This window comes from Lissotriton vulgaris, chromosome 9 (genome assembly GCF_964263255.1).
Source record: "Lissotriton vulgaris chromosome 9, aLisVul1.2, whole genome shotgun sequence".
Lineage (NCBI taxonomy): Eukaryota > Metazoa > Chordata > Amphibia > Caudata > Salamandridae > Lissotriton > Lissotriton vulgaris.
The window spans coordinates 597,859,460-597,874,903 of record NC_141697.1 but is presented as its reverse complement, the minus strand read 5'-3'; the positions used below and the strand labels follow the sequence as shown (position 1 = coordinate 597,874,903).

Here is a 15,444-nt window from a genome sequence, read left to right as displayed (position 1 = left end):
CCCCCTATGGAGCTCTGCACAACTGGGTGATCTGTGGACATCAAAGGGATTTGATAAATGGGACTTGATCGGAATCTCGCAAATTAAAGATGTATGGGAGAGGGGAGGGGTGAAACCCTTTGCCACTCTCCAGACTCAACATGAGCTGGCTGACACTGAGTTTTTTCGTTACAGACAAGTTAGCCATGCACTACATTCCCTCATCCCAAGGGGTGGATCCCTCCCTGACTCATCCCCACTAGAAGACAGAATACTAGACGGCCACATCCCGGATAAGACCATCTCTCTGATTTATAATAAGCTAATGCACAACTTGGAAGACCCCCTTTCAGTACTGCATCAGAAATGGGTGGCCGATGGCGTAGAAATGGATGATGAGGAGTGGCAGGAGGCGGTATCATCTCCTCAAGTGGTAGCCATTCCAGCACGACTGTGGCTTGTGCAGCTTAAAATCCTGCACAGGATATATATATGACCGTCCCCGGCTGGTACAAATGGGGAGGTCTGAAACAGGGGACTGCCGCAGACGATGTGGCCAGATTGGTACCTTTTTGCATATCATATGGCAATGCACACTCATACAAACGTATTGGAGGGAAATTCGCGCAACAATGAAGGTGGTACTTTCTGTTACTATTTACCCTGAGGCACGCAGATGCTTATTAAACATATGGGAACCGACCAACCTAACCACTCCTCAAACACAGTGGGCCACTTTGGCTTTCATGCTCGCCAAAAGAAACATTGCTCAAGCCTGGGGGGGGGCAACAGCTCCCCCCACTCTGGAGGCATGGGACGCTAGCATGGACTGATGTATGTTTAGAGAAAAGACGGTGTATACTGCCAGAGCCTGTCCCAAAAAATGGCCCCGCAAATGGTCACCGTGGAACTCCTATCCTGGAGATGTTTGCGTTCCCCCACAGAGTATTGACCATGATGATTTGCTTCCTCCTTGAAAGATCCTAACTGTGCATGTAATATATAACAGTATTGCCTCTAATTGTCATGCATATGTCGATAATAAGCTATTATGCCGATGTTTGTTTAATAAAAAGATTTTTTTTTTAAACTCTCCATGATAGCATATATCGAGCACGCAGTGAAATAAGCCAGAGACTCACTCTAAACCTTAACAAAATGTCAAAGCTTTATTAGGAACACTCGAATGTTGAGCGCTCCATTGAAAAAAATTGAATGCTTTGTGCTTCTAATAGCCTGTAAAAAGCCAGGGCATCAACATTCCAATGTTTAACAAAAGACCATCTGGTGCCCGAGGGGATTTCAACCCTTCAGGCTCTGTAAGGCCTTTGTTTTACCAATTAGAACATTCTGCCCTTTAGAGGCAACATTTTCTAATAGCCTTAGAGCACTCCGTAGCCGGCTGTACCGGCCATTAAAGACTTGCTACCTTGTTTAACGCTGGAGCAGGCCTTTAATGGCTGGAAGAGCCCGGTATGTCAGGCTCTAAGGCTATATTAAAGAATTTGCTTTTTGTTATGAAATTCAAGCCATTCTCAAAATAGATCAGGGAAAGACCCTTTTTATGACAGCTTCCATAAATTAATTTTCATTTGGGAAAGATTTGCTCTATTTAGTGGCACATTATCCGCTAGCTCCAATAAGTATGACCATGTAACTCCCTAATAAGAGGTCTTTACTGACTATTCCTGAATGCAGGATTTAAGTTCAGTCTTGCTTACTTTACTTTTAGAGCCTACAGACAACACCAAACCTATCATCATTCTGCCCAAAACATTTCTAAAGTAGTTGAAACCTCATAAGTGAAGAAGTTCTTTCACTGAAATCAAAAAGATTCAAACCACACTGGTCTCAAACAAAATTGTTTTCTGGGGATGCTACCTCAGTGAGAACTTCCCTCCATCAGAACCTGAGATGCCAGGAAAACATTGTGCCATTACGAAAAAAATTGAAACTCTCCCATCCAATTCTCACCTAAATGTTCGACTCATTTTTTTCTCTTCCACCAACATATGAAGGACAGTCTACCCCATCTGTCTTCCCTGTTTAATTGCTCGTGCTATCATACTTCAAATTTTAAATTCTCTCTATGTTTTATGGTTTTATCTGATTTTGTAACGCATCATGGTTATCTTGTTAACTGTAAAGCACACTGACACCCCTTGGGAAAAAAATCGTAAATAATAATTCTCTTAATTTTTGTGAACCCTTTATTTCCATGAGTTGCTAAGAGTCCCTTCAATGGCATGTAAGCTCCTGCTGCAGGCAAAATTAAGAGTGAAGCACAAGCACCAACTTCTGAGCTTGCAGAATATTTTTAGGAAACTCAAGGGTGAAGTATGGCGAAGATATTTATGAGCAGAGTCAAAGCAGGTGGAAGGAACATAAATGCATAACTGGTCTCACTACGTGAAGCTTGGTTACAGACTGTCACAATGACATAAAGGGTTTTGCAGGTGTAGGTTGGAAGATGGTGTTAACTAAAATGGATTTGAACATGTTAGACACAATTCGTTTTTGGGAAAATCTTTGACACATGCAACTGATGCTATTTTGTGGTGCTATATTGTATTTCACTTCTGGACTATTTTTAGGTCTCGCCTATTCTATCCCGTTAGGGGTTGAATAGGCGAGATTATAGTAAGCGATTCAAAAAGTCTACCAAGCTGCGGATCGCATACAGTTCATGTGAGGCAGGCGTGTGAGGCAGGAGCGTTCACATCATCGCCAGCCACATCCCACACCATGCCTCTGCATCAGACTTCAAAGGAAGCCGCTCACACACCACCATTTGTCTGAGCCTCGGCATCAGACTTCAAAGGAATCCGCTCCCAAGCCGCTCCCCGCCACCCCCCCAATCAGACTTCAAAGGAATGCGCTCCCGCTCCCATGCCACAGCAATGCAGAGAGCTTGTTATAAAATGCGCCGCTGGTAGTTTAACTGATCGACCCATCCCCACCTTTATTAAATGTGAGCAGACCCTCGTAATCGGAGCAGGAAGCAAATATTTTGATACTCCCTGCGTTTTTCAAATGAGAACCAGAGCGGAAACTTGCGTGTGCCTTATGCAAAGCCTTGAGCTGACATCTTGCGTGCTTCTTGTGTCTTCTGCTGTTTATAAACCTCCAAACTATGTACTTGCCATGTTCACCTGCAGCACTACTCCCGACAGTACCTACTACCACTTGCAGACTTGTTTGAGTGGGAATGAAGTGTGTACTTCATATTTGAGCTCACTTGGATATTTTGTAAGATGGTTCGCCCTCCGTTTGGCCTCTATCCACTTTTAATCACTTAAACTAGGGTCTCTTGACACCAACTGTCTTCCCTCTCAATCACCCCGTCTCCCTCACCTCTCTGTGACTCCCTCATCCGTCTCTCTCGCCGCTCTGTGTCTTAACCCTCTGATTCTATTCCTGCTTCTCTCACTGTCTCATTCAAGCCACTAGTTTTTTACCTCTCTCCCTTTCTTTGTCACTAACCTAAGCTCTCTCGCTGCTGTCTCTTTAATCACTCTCCCTCACTCTGTCACTCACTACGTCACTCACTACTCATTCCGTGTCTGTCACACCTCTGTCTCTACCCCTCTGACCCATCTCGCTTCTCTCACTGGGTTTCGCCTCTAGTCACTTTGTCACTCACGACTCTCCCTGTGTCCCTTCTGACGCTTTGTCTCTCATGCACTGTCCCTCACCCCTGCGCCCCATCTCATGCACACGCACCTCCCGCCGTCTCATTCGTGTGTGACACAGCAGCGGTGCCCAGCGGCATCTCCGCCGCCAAGCACCCCTGCCCAGGCCTTGAAAGCCTGCCGGAGAGGTTCCGTGAGGAAGCCGCCTCCTCCGAGTGATGCTGCTTTCATCTCGGGTTATTGACATGTACTTGTTTTTATTTCCAGAGCGTCATGTACATTACATGTACATTAAATCATGGCTGCAGGAGTCTTCTTGTGCGTCGCTGAACCAAGTCGTTTTTTAACACTCAATCATGGCAGCACCCCGTCTTGTGCGCTGGTTGCCTTTCATGTTTTATGCACTTTGTTTTAATTTTCCCCTTACTTTTGTACCAGCACTTCAAAGTTGTCAGAATGCTGACTCGAATCCAGTTCCCCTGCATCAAAGTCGCCCGCTCCTGCCGTTATGCCAGAGCCTCTTCATTGCCCTGTTCTGCCTGATCAACCCCCCCCCCCCCCAAAACACAGGCATAACAGGATCAGCACTTTCGTGAAGGTCACTTTATCTTACTTCAAAGGAAGCCGCTCCCCCTCCCCCGCCACCCAATGCCGCTCCCCCGCCCCAACCACAATAATGCAGAGAGCTTGTTTTTAAAGCAGCCTGGCACCCTGGACTTCATCATTAGCATTCGCTTGTTTTTATTTCCAGCGCGTCATGTACATTACATGTACATTAAATCATGGCTGCAGGAGTCTTCTTGTGCGTCGCTGAACCAAGTCGTTTTTTAACACTCAATCATGGCAGCACCCCGTCTTGTGCGCTGGTTGCCTTTCATGTTTTATGCACTTTGTTTTAATTTTCCCCTTACTTTTGTACCAGCACTTCAAAGTTGTCAGAATGCTGACTCGAATCCAGTTCCCCTGCATCAAAGTCGCCCGCTCCTGCCGTTATGCCAGAGCCTCTTCATTGCCCAGTTCTGCCTGATCAACCCCCCCCCCCCCAAAACACAGGCATAACAGGATCAGCACTTTCGTGAAGGTCACTTTATCTTACTTCAAAGGAAGCCGCTCCCCCTCCCCCGCCACCCAATGCCGCTCCCCCGCCCCAACCACAATAATGCAGAGAGCTTGTTTTAAAGCAGCCTGGCACCCTGGACTTCATCATTAGCATTCGCTTGTTTTTATTTCCAGCGCGTCATGTACATTACATGTACATTAAATCATGGCTGGAGGAGTCTTCTTGTGCGCCGCTGAGCCAAGTCGTTTTTTAACACTCAATCATGGCAGCACCCCGTCTTGTGCGCTGGTCGCCTTTCATGTTGTATGCACTTTGTTTTAATTTCCCCCCCTTACTTTTGTACCAGCACTTCAAACTTGTCAGAATGCTGACTCAATTCCAGTTCCCCTGCATCAAAGTCGCCCGCTCCAGCCATTATGCCAGAGCCTCTTCATTGCCCAGTTCAGCCTGATCAACACCCACCCCCTCAAATCACAGGCATAACGGAATCAGCTTTTTCGTGAAGGTCACTTTATCCACTGTATAAGGAGGAAGCTCTTCAGATGGATGAGTTGTGAATAGTCCACAATACCTTAGATGTTTCCCCAGTGCTTCATTTGTAAAATATTAAGTGCCAGGGATCTGACCAGGAGGCGACTGCAGCTTCCACCACCTATCGGCCCTTTCATCGCTGCCAAAAGTACTAATCATCTCTCACATGTAAATGCGACATCTCAGATTATTCCAGGTCCCCAAAGCTAAAGGAATGGCTGGGGCAGCAGGTATTAGCAAATTTTTATGTATACATTATTCCTAAATAACTGTTCTGCTCATCTCTAAATTAGATGAGCAGTGCCACCAAATGGTAGACTGTTCTAAGTATGGTGTTGACCATTAGATGCCTGTGCAGAGAGCACCGATGTTCCTGCTGATGAAACAAAAAAGATCTCAGGTTGCAGAGATCAACACTGGCACCACGTGAGGCTCTGCTTTGTTTTCAGTTTTTTACAGCACAAACCCGATGGAAGTCATTTCGCTGGAAACACACACTACGTTAAATTGCTCATATTAATAATGGCCAGTTCAGGGGGCGTGGCCAAGAGCCGATCATGGTGGACGTGTAGTCTCTGAGCTCCGTCCTTAGCCCTAGACACGAGCAACTTATCCTGTCAGCCCGAATCACAGCCCACCTGATTCTTGTGTACGGAGTCTCCGGGAGTGAGCGGCGTGCAGCGGAGACGAGCCGCCCCCCCCCGGACATCGCCGGAGACGCTGTGGAGCTGTGGTGCCTGTTGCGGCCTGTAGCGCTGTGTAAAGCCGCGGCCTCGATTTGCAGTCTGCCCGGGCTGCCCCTGGATGCTGGCACACTCTTGGATGGGACCCAGGCTGGTGACAGGGCACGAGACCTGCTGCTGTGCCCGTGGATGGCGGGGAGTCCCCTCTCCATCTGCCGCCTTGCTGCCTCCCCCTGACCGCTGAAACCCTCAGCCGGCTCACCCTGCCGAGCGGCCCGCTGCGGCCGCGGGAGTTACCGGGACCAGCCCGCCGCCCGCCTGCACGCAACCGAGGCGCCCACACAGTCTACAAAACGGGTGAAGAGTGCGGGTCGGGGGGAGAGCGTGGCCCATCCCCAACACTGTGAGTCCTGAATCCTCCGGCTGTGCCATGCTCCGAGGACACAGTGCGGCCCGAAACTGAGACAGTCCTGCTGGCGCCATTTTGTATCCCCATCGGGCCCCGGACCCCCGAGTGACTGCTGCGGCACACTACTCCTCCCGGACCGCGCAGCAGCAGCCTGGGAGCAGGGACAAGCCACACGGCGACGCCCACACACGGCCCCTACACCCCACACCGAGGCGTGAGCCCCCCAAGCACCTGGACCGAGCTGTGCCACTCGGCGGACTGAAAGGGAACCACAATCTGCGAGGCCCCTGCTGCCGGACTGGATGAAGGGCGCCTGTCGCACTCCCGGGCTCTAAAGGGGGTCCCCCACCACTACCTGCGGACTATGGCCTCACCCCTACACCTCACAGGGCTGGAACCGTAGCTGTCCACAAGGTCCTCTGCGGAACGCCACTTCACCATTCAGAGGCGCTATAACCACCGAGCTATCACTGACCCTGCCTGCGCTGGGACCTACCTCACACTTGCCTCCCTCCCGTTGAATCCAGGTACTGCGAGGCCACTGTCCGGCCCTCTGAGTGGACACTAGACGGGGACAAGACCGGCGAGCACACCTACTACAGCCCCACCCTGCTTACTAGATCAATGGGCAGACACAGGGGCAGGACTGAAGACCAAGGCGCTCCGACAGACATGCAGTCCACGGGCTCGGAGGACCCACTAGCTTCCTCAAACACGGACATTATCCCACCGACTGGGAAGGGGTCCCAGGACGCCAAGTTGGACCTTATCCTCAATGAAATACGCGCCACGCTTGAGGCGTTGGAGTCACGCATAGACAATATGGCGACGGGCCTATCCCTGCTGCGAGCCGACCATAACAAACTGGCGGAGCGGGTCTCAGAACAGAAGATAGCGCTGAACGATCTCATACCCCAGCAGACGGAACATTCTACGAAGCTGGAGGGCGTGGAGAAACAACTTAAGCAACTGTGGGACAGGGTGGACGACGCGGAGGGACGTGCCCGCCGCAATAACATCCGCATCCTAGGCATTCCGGAGCTGAGCGAGGGGAGGAACCCTACCCAGTTCGTGGAAGATTGGCTGCGGAAACTGGTGGGCCCGGAGGATCTCACTGCCCTGTACAGTGTGGAACGGGCGCACAGAATGCCATCGAGGCCCCCGCAACCGGGAGCACCCCCTCATCCTTTGATTGCACGTCTTCTCCACTACAAGGATCGCGACACTGTGCTAAGAGCGGCTCGAGATAAGGCGCCAATACGCTTTGAGGACAAAAATATCTCGGTGTATCCCGACTTCACGCCCACGGTGCAACGTGCCAGATCCTCTTTCATGGGAGTGAAACGCAAACTGAGAGACAGAGACATGAAATATGCGCTTCTGTTCCCAGCACGACTCAAGATACTGCATGGTAACAAATCTCACTTCTTCGACTCGCCAGAGGAGGCAGAGGAATGGATGGAGGTCACACTAACCCCGCCGGCCTCGCAGGACCCATCTGCTGACAATCGCAGCGACGGACGCCGGAACCCATTGGACAGGAGGGACACCACTTAAAACACCGGACACTTCCCCTCGGCGGGGGCTCCGACGAAGGCTCAACCTACAGGAGACCGGCCAACGGGTCATTCATCATCATTGATATGGCTAACGGAGGAGGCGCTAGCCGCACATGACGCAGGAGCAACCGGAGACAGGATCACCGTTACCACCGACACCCCCACTGAGGTATCTGGATCGGTGGACAGCCTGCAACTGTTCCCTAAGATCACAGCCCAGATGGCAGCAGAGTTCTGATCGGCAGCACGCTTGACACTCTCTGGGTGGTAACGTATAACTGATCTCCTTCTTCACATACGGTGGGTTGCATATGGGCCCACTTTGTGGAGGGCTACCATGCCATCAAGAGACAGGCACGGGTGGTCTGCTACCCCCGTATGCACATGGACCTAATAGACTTATGCCCACGTTGGGCATCCTGGTTCGGCTCCCGAGCCCGTTGGCTTGGGGGCCTTATTGTTAAGGGGTTACCTGTTTGCGAGACACTCCTCCCTTGTAGCAAGACAGATCTGGCATGGTCACCCATGTGCTCCGCACTACTGCATCACACGGTTGGTCATGGGGCCTCTTAATGTTTACCAATTGTGCACCTGGAATGTGTGGGGCATGGGCTCGGTCCACAAACGCCACAGAATTCTGGCCCAACTCAACCGTAGGGGAATACAGATAGCTTGCTTACAAGAGACACACCTGAACAGTGCCGAAACTGTGAAACTACGCAAAAAATGGAGAGGGCAGCTCTTCGCTACCTCCTATTCAGCGTTCTCTAGAGGGGCGGCTATTTGGCTTCGCAACTCTGTTCCCTTCAAGCTGATAGAGCAGAGAATTGATAAGGAGGGTCGATATGTGTTTATAAGGGGTTTGTTGGACGGGGATGCCATCGTACTTGGTTGTGTGTATTCACCAAATACAGGTCAGTCGGAGTTTTTGATAACTGTCAACGGGATCCTTGCAGATTGGGCCGATCACCACTGGATAATTGGGGGGGATTTCAATGCTATTCTTGATGTTGCACTAGATAGGTCACACCCCCCACTGCAGGCCACTGAAAGCAGGAAACAGGCGGACGCTCTGGCACAATGGGCTGGGGGATGGGATATGGCGGACGCATGGCGCAGCACGCATCCACAAGACAGGGAATATACCTTTTTTTCCCCACCTCACCAACTCTACACCAGAATCGACCATATATTCTGCTCCCGCTCCCTAACAGAATCGATTGTTCAGGCCCAACACATGGGAAAAACCCTGTCGGACCACAACCCCGTTTAACTCACTTGGCAGTGGGGCAGACTGCTGACCCCATCCCGACTTGGAGATTACCCACAGACCTACTTGAGGACACGGTCTTCCGGTCATCCCTGTCTGACACCATTGAAGCCTACTTTACCACGAACACAAACACCGCCAGTACCCGACAGATAGAATGGGACACCTTCAAAGTCTTTCTCAGGGGGAGGCGATGGCCACTCGGGTGGGCAGGAGGCGGGAGGTGATTGGTAATCTGAAGGAGGTGGAGGGTACACTAGCATCGCTAGAAAGTGAAGCTGCAGGCACAAATGCACACTTCACACCACTGCAGGACGCTCACATAAAACATGCAGAGCTACTAGAAGACCTGAGGTTGTTAGACTACAGGGAATACACTAATAGGCAGCATACGCAGGCATATAGGGCTGGCCCCCTACTGGCCCGTATTATACGTGACTCTCCGATCTGCCATCCGATTTTGGAAATACTAGATCAAGCAGGGCGTCTGACCTCAACCCAAATAGGGATCAATACTGCGTTCAAAGACTACTACACCACACTGTACAGCCCCCACCGACCCCTCTCGGAGGCCGCCTTTGAGGACTTTATGAGGGATTTGGACCTACCCCAACTCACTGACAGGCAATGCAAAGACCTGAAGCGTAACATTACGATAGCGGAGATTAGGCAGGCAATACATGCTCTCCCGAAGAGCAAGGCCCCTGGCACGGATGGCCTACCGGCTGAATTCTATGCAACGTTCATTGATCTCCTAGCCCCACGCTTACACACTATCTACTTAGAGGCATTACGAACTGCCTCCCTACCACAGTCATCCATGCAGGCATTAATCACATCCCTCTTAAAACCGGGCAAAGACGGGATGCAACTGGTAGATTACAGACCCTTGTCCCTCCTCAACACCGATTACAAGATTCTGAGCAAGGTGCTGGCGACGAGACTAGCGCAATACATTCCACAGCTGATCCATCCCGACCAATGTGGATTTGTGCCGGGCTGCAGTACGGCCATGAATCTTAGGCGATTGGCCCAGCTGATGCTCGGAAACCCGACGGGCGCGGGCTCGGAGGGCTGCATCTCACTGGACCTGAAACAAGACTTTGATTCCCTTAGATGGGATTACATGTTCGCTACGCTCTTGAAATTTGGGATCCCACCTGAATATATTGCCTGGGTCAAACTGCTATACACCTGCCCCACGGCTAGGGTGCGTACCTCCAGGCACATCTCAGGTCCCATAGCTATAGTGAGGGGCACCCGACAGGGCTGCCCACTCTCCCCTCTCCTATTTATCCTGGCCCTCGAACCACTGCTCTGTAAACTTAGGACGACAGCCCCCCGCTGTGGTATTCAGAGGTACGGGACGGTGCACGTTGTGTCCGCTTACGCTGATGATATCATCTTATATCTTCGTGACCTGCGGGGCAACCTGGACCCTATAACTCAAATGTTTGAGGACTTCAGGTCGCTATCAGGCCTCACCATAAGCGAACCTAAGTCCTACGGCTTCACCTTTACGGATGCGGGCTTGTCCACCCCCCTACCCTTCGCCCCGCACGCATTCCAGATGGCGGGCACCACCTTCCGATACCTAGGGATACACATTTACAGGGAAGCTGAAATGATGATAGATGGCAATCTTGGGAGGGCCATAAGAGCACTAAAGTCGCAAATTCAATTCTGGCTATCGCTGCCCCTTTCGGTAGCCGGCAGAGTGGCCATCTCTAAAATGGTAATGCTTCCCCGCCTCATTTACTACTTCACCAATCTACCATTCCTGATCCCTGCATCGACCTTTAAAACTCTTGACACACTACTCACGGAACTTGTGTGGGGGCCCGGGGGCAGACGCATAGGCCTCACTAAACTACAACTCCCCTCTGGATCCGGAGGTATGGGACTACCGGACTTTAGGGCTTACAACTACGCGTGCCAGCTGCAATGGCTGGCCTACTTAGATAGCGGGTCGCAACCTTCACAAGATCAACATGACGGAGGACGATCATGCTAAAGGGGGAATACATACACTGCTTTTACCCCGATCAGACTTACCGAGAGATGCCCCACCGCTTCTCCGCCTTGCAGTGTCATACTGGCGGAAGGCATTGAAGTATACGTCCCCCATGACGTCTTATGCCCCTACGATTCCGCTTTTGGGTATCCCACTAGAATCAGGGACGCTCACGGCGAACAAACTTATGTCCTGGCATGATGCTGGAGTGACGCATGTAGGTGACCTGTTTACTGAGGGGCGTCTACTGTCCTTCGAAGACTTCAGAGCCACACATGGTGTTCCTGGAGGCTCATTCCTGCTGCATGCTGGCCTTCGCCATTATGTAACAGATAGGTGGGCACCTGAGGGGCGAGAACCACATATAAACCCCTAGATAACGATGCAATACCTCATGGGGACGGGCGGCCAACTGACTAAATGGCTCACTGCTAGCATCAGAACGGGAAGGGCGATCCCTCTGTCGCCTCTCAGGGCGAAATGGGAAGGAGATATTGGGAGACCGCTGAGGGACAAAGAATGGGAGCGTGTCCTCCAGTTTCCCAAGAAGGTGGCTAGGAACCCCAAGTTCAAGTTTATTCAGCTGATGTTGTTGCATAGAGCCTACCTGACCCCACACCGCATACACACGATGTTCCCTGATGCAGCCGGTGTATGCCCCCGATGCGACACTGACGACGCATCACTAATTCACATGCTGTGGCAATGCCCCAAACTGGGTCACTACTGGACCACTATCAGTGACATGCTTGAGGGAACTGGCTCCCTGCCCCAACCACTCACCCTAGAATATGCACTCTTAGGGCTGGGACCATCGGCACATACAAGAAGCGTAGCAACACGTTTTACTGACATGGCCCTATTGCTAGCGAAACGAGCTATCACGATGAGGGGGAAGTCATCTAGGCCGCCTGACCCTGATTTATGGAAAGCGGAGGTAATACGGTGGGGTAAGGCGGAAGGTGAAGCACTACAACGAGAGGAACGCAGAGGCCTCAGGAAAACACTGATTTCACTGGATTGGTTTACAATTGTGGGAATGTTCGAAACTGAGGATGATGGGGACACAAATGACTCGTTGCACATGTGATAAACACGTCCAACCTTCCTTGAGATTTCATGTACCGTCACGAACTGTGGTGCACTGGGAGATGGTACGAGAAATCCCGTACTATCATTGACTCTACCCCTACCTGACTGTGTATATAGACTTTAATGCACTACACGGTACCATGGGTGAATCAGATGTACATGCTATGTTTATGCGCATGCTAAAGGAGTGTCGGGAGGGATTCCTGGGGTGGAGGGAGGGATTTGGAACAGTAGGGGTTTGTTATATTAAATCGGTTATGAAAAAAAAAAGAAAACAAAATCCGAAATACTATGTACCTATACATCCTGAGCAAGCAGAAGCATGTTACATCCTGATTATTGCTACGTTCATATCTGTATGTGTTTGCTCTGATTACTATGCTAATAAACAGATTTTCAAAAAAAAAACAATGGCCAGTTCATAAAATTCACCTACGGTTTATATATTGCTGACTTTTCAGCAATTCACAATATTTTCTGCCATATTCATTGGAAGTGGTTTCTGCCAAGTGTTCCCAGAAATACTCGCATTTGTGTCACTCGGTACTTGTATACACTTCTGATAAAATTTGATGTAACATGCATTTATAAATGTTTCTGTACTAAAACATATTTTTTCCCTTTAGAGAAATGCCAATCCTACGTATCTGCCACTTGTTTGGATGTTCCCTCCCCACTCGCCGCCTCAAAATAGATTAATTCCTGCCTTTCACATTCACTCTATCTATCGTCCTCACTCTATCTATCGCCCTCACTCTATCTATCGCCCCTACTCTATCTATCGCCCCCTACTCTATCTATCGCCCCCTACTCTATCTATCGCCCTCACTCTATCTATCGCCCTCTCTCTATCTGTCGCCCTCACTCTATCACCCCTCACTCTATCTCTCTCCCTCACTCTATCTATCTCCCTCACTCTATCTATCGCCCTCACTCTCTCTATCTATCGCCCCTCGCTCTATCTATCGCCCCTCGCTCTATCTATCGCCCCTTGCTCTATCTATCGCCCCTCACTCTATCTATCGCCCTCACTCTATCTATCGCCCTCTCTCTATCTGTCGCCCTCACTCTATCACCCCTCACTCTATCTCTCTCCCTCACTCTATCTATCTCCCTCACTCTATCTATCGCCCTCACTCTCTCTATCTATCGCCCTCACTCTATCTATCGCCCCTCGCTTTATCTATCGCCCCTTGCTCTATCTATCGCCCCTCACTCTATCTATCGCCTCTCACTCTATCTATCGCCCCTCACTCTATCTATCGCCCCTCACTCTATCTATCGCCCCTCACTCTATCTATCGCCCCTCACTCTATCTATCTATCGCCCTCACTCTATCTATCTATCGCCCTCACTCTATCTATTGCCCCTCACTCTATCTATTGCCCCTCACTCTTTCTATCGCCCCTCGCTCTATCGCCCCTCGCTCTATCTATTGCCCCTCACTCTATCTATTGCCCCTCACTCTATCTATCGCCCTCACTCTATCTATCTATCGCCCTCACTCTATCTATCGCCCCTCACTCTATCTATCGCCCCTCACTCTATCGCCCCTCACTCTATCTATCGCCCCTCACTCTATCTATCGCCCTCACTCTATCTATCTATCGCCCTCACTCTATCTATCTATCGCCCTCACTCTATCACCCTCACTCTATCTATCGCCCCTCACTCTATTTCCCTCACTCTATTTATCTATCGCCCCTCACTCTATCGCCCTCACTCTATTTATCTATCACCCTCACTCTATCTATCACCCTCACTCTATCTATCGCCCCTCACTCTATCACCCTCAGACTACCTATCTATCGCCCTCACTAAATCTATCTATCTATCGGCCTCACTCTATCACCCTCACACTATTTATCTATCGCCCTCACTGTTTATCTATCGCCCTCACTCTATCGCCCTCACTCTATCTGTCGCCCCCACTCTATCACCCCTCACTCTATCTCTCGCCCTCACTCTATCTATCTCCCTCACTCTATCTATCGCCCTCACTCTCTCTATCTATCGCCCTCACTCTATCTATCGCCCCTCGCTCTATCTATCGCCCCTTGCTCTATCTATCGCCCCTCACTCTATCTATCGCCTCTCACTCTATCTATCGCCCCTCACTCTATCTATCGCCCCTCACTCTATCTATCGCCCCTCACTCTATCTATCGCCCCTCACTCTATCTATCGCCCTCACTCTATCTATCTATCGCCCTCACTCTATCTATCGCCCCTCACTCTATCTATCGCCCCTCACTCTATCTATCGCCCCTCACTCTATCTATCGCCCCTCACTCTATCTATCGCCCCTCACTCTATCTATCGCCCCTCACTCTATCTATTGCCCCTCACTCTATCTATCGCCCCTCACTCTATCTATCGCCCCTCACTCTATCTATCGCCCCTCACTCTATCTATCGCCCCTCACTCTATCTATCGCCCCTCACTCTATCTATTGCCCCTCACTCTATCTATCGCCCCTCACTCTATCTATCGCCCTCACTCTATCTATCTATCGCCCTCACTCTATCTATCTATCGCCCTCACTCTATCTATCTATCGCCCTCACTCTATCACCCTCACTCTATCTATCGCCCCTCACTCTATTTCCCTCACTCTATTTATCTATCGCCCTCACTGTATCGCCCTCACTCTATTTATCTATCGCCCTCCCTTTATCTATCTATCGCCCTCCCTTTATCCATCTATCGCCCTCACTCTTTCTATCGCCCTCCCTTTATCTATCTATCGCCCTCCCTTTATCTTTCTATTGCCCTCACTCTATCTATCGCCCTCACTCTATCTATCTGTCACCCTCACTATATCTATCTATCGCCCTCACTCTATCTATCTATCGCCCTCACTCTATCTATCGCCCTCACTCTATCTATCTATCGCCCTCTATCTATCGCACTCACTCTATCTATCGCATCACCACAGAATCATCAGGGGCACCACAGAATCATCAGGGGCACCACATCATCACTCAGGGGCACCACAACATCACTATGCGCTACCACAGCATCACTGAATGCCACAGCATCACTCGTCGCCACCACAACATCATTCAGCTCCACCACAGCATCAATCTGTGCAACCATTCAACAGCAACTGGTTCAAATATGTTCTCTCAATGTTTCAAGCTTTATTACAAATGTCACAGAAAGATGTTAATATTTCACTTCTGTTCTTGAATTTTCCTCACAATAAAATACACTG

General features: G+C 50.2%; 1 protein-coding gene across 1 annotated transcript in view; it reads left to right on the top strand.

Annotated features, from left to right (window-relative positions):
• Nucleotides 1-15,444, top strand: part of L3HYPDH (trans-L-3-hydroxyproline dehydratase) — a 102,712-nt gene that overhangs the window by 81,090 nt on the left and 6,178 nt on the right. The window lies entirely within an intron of this gene.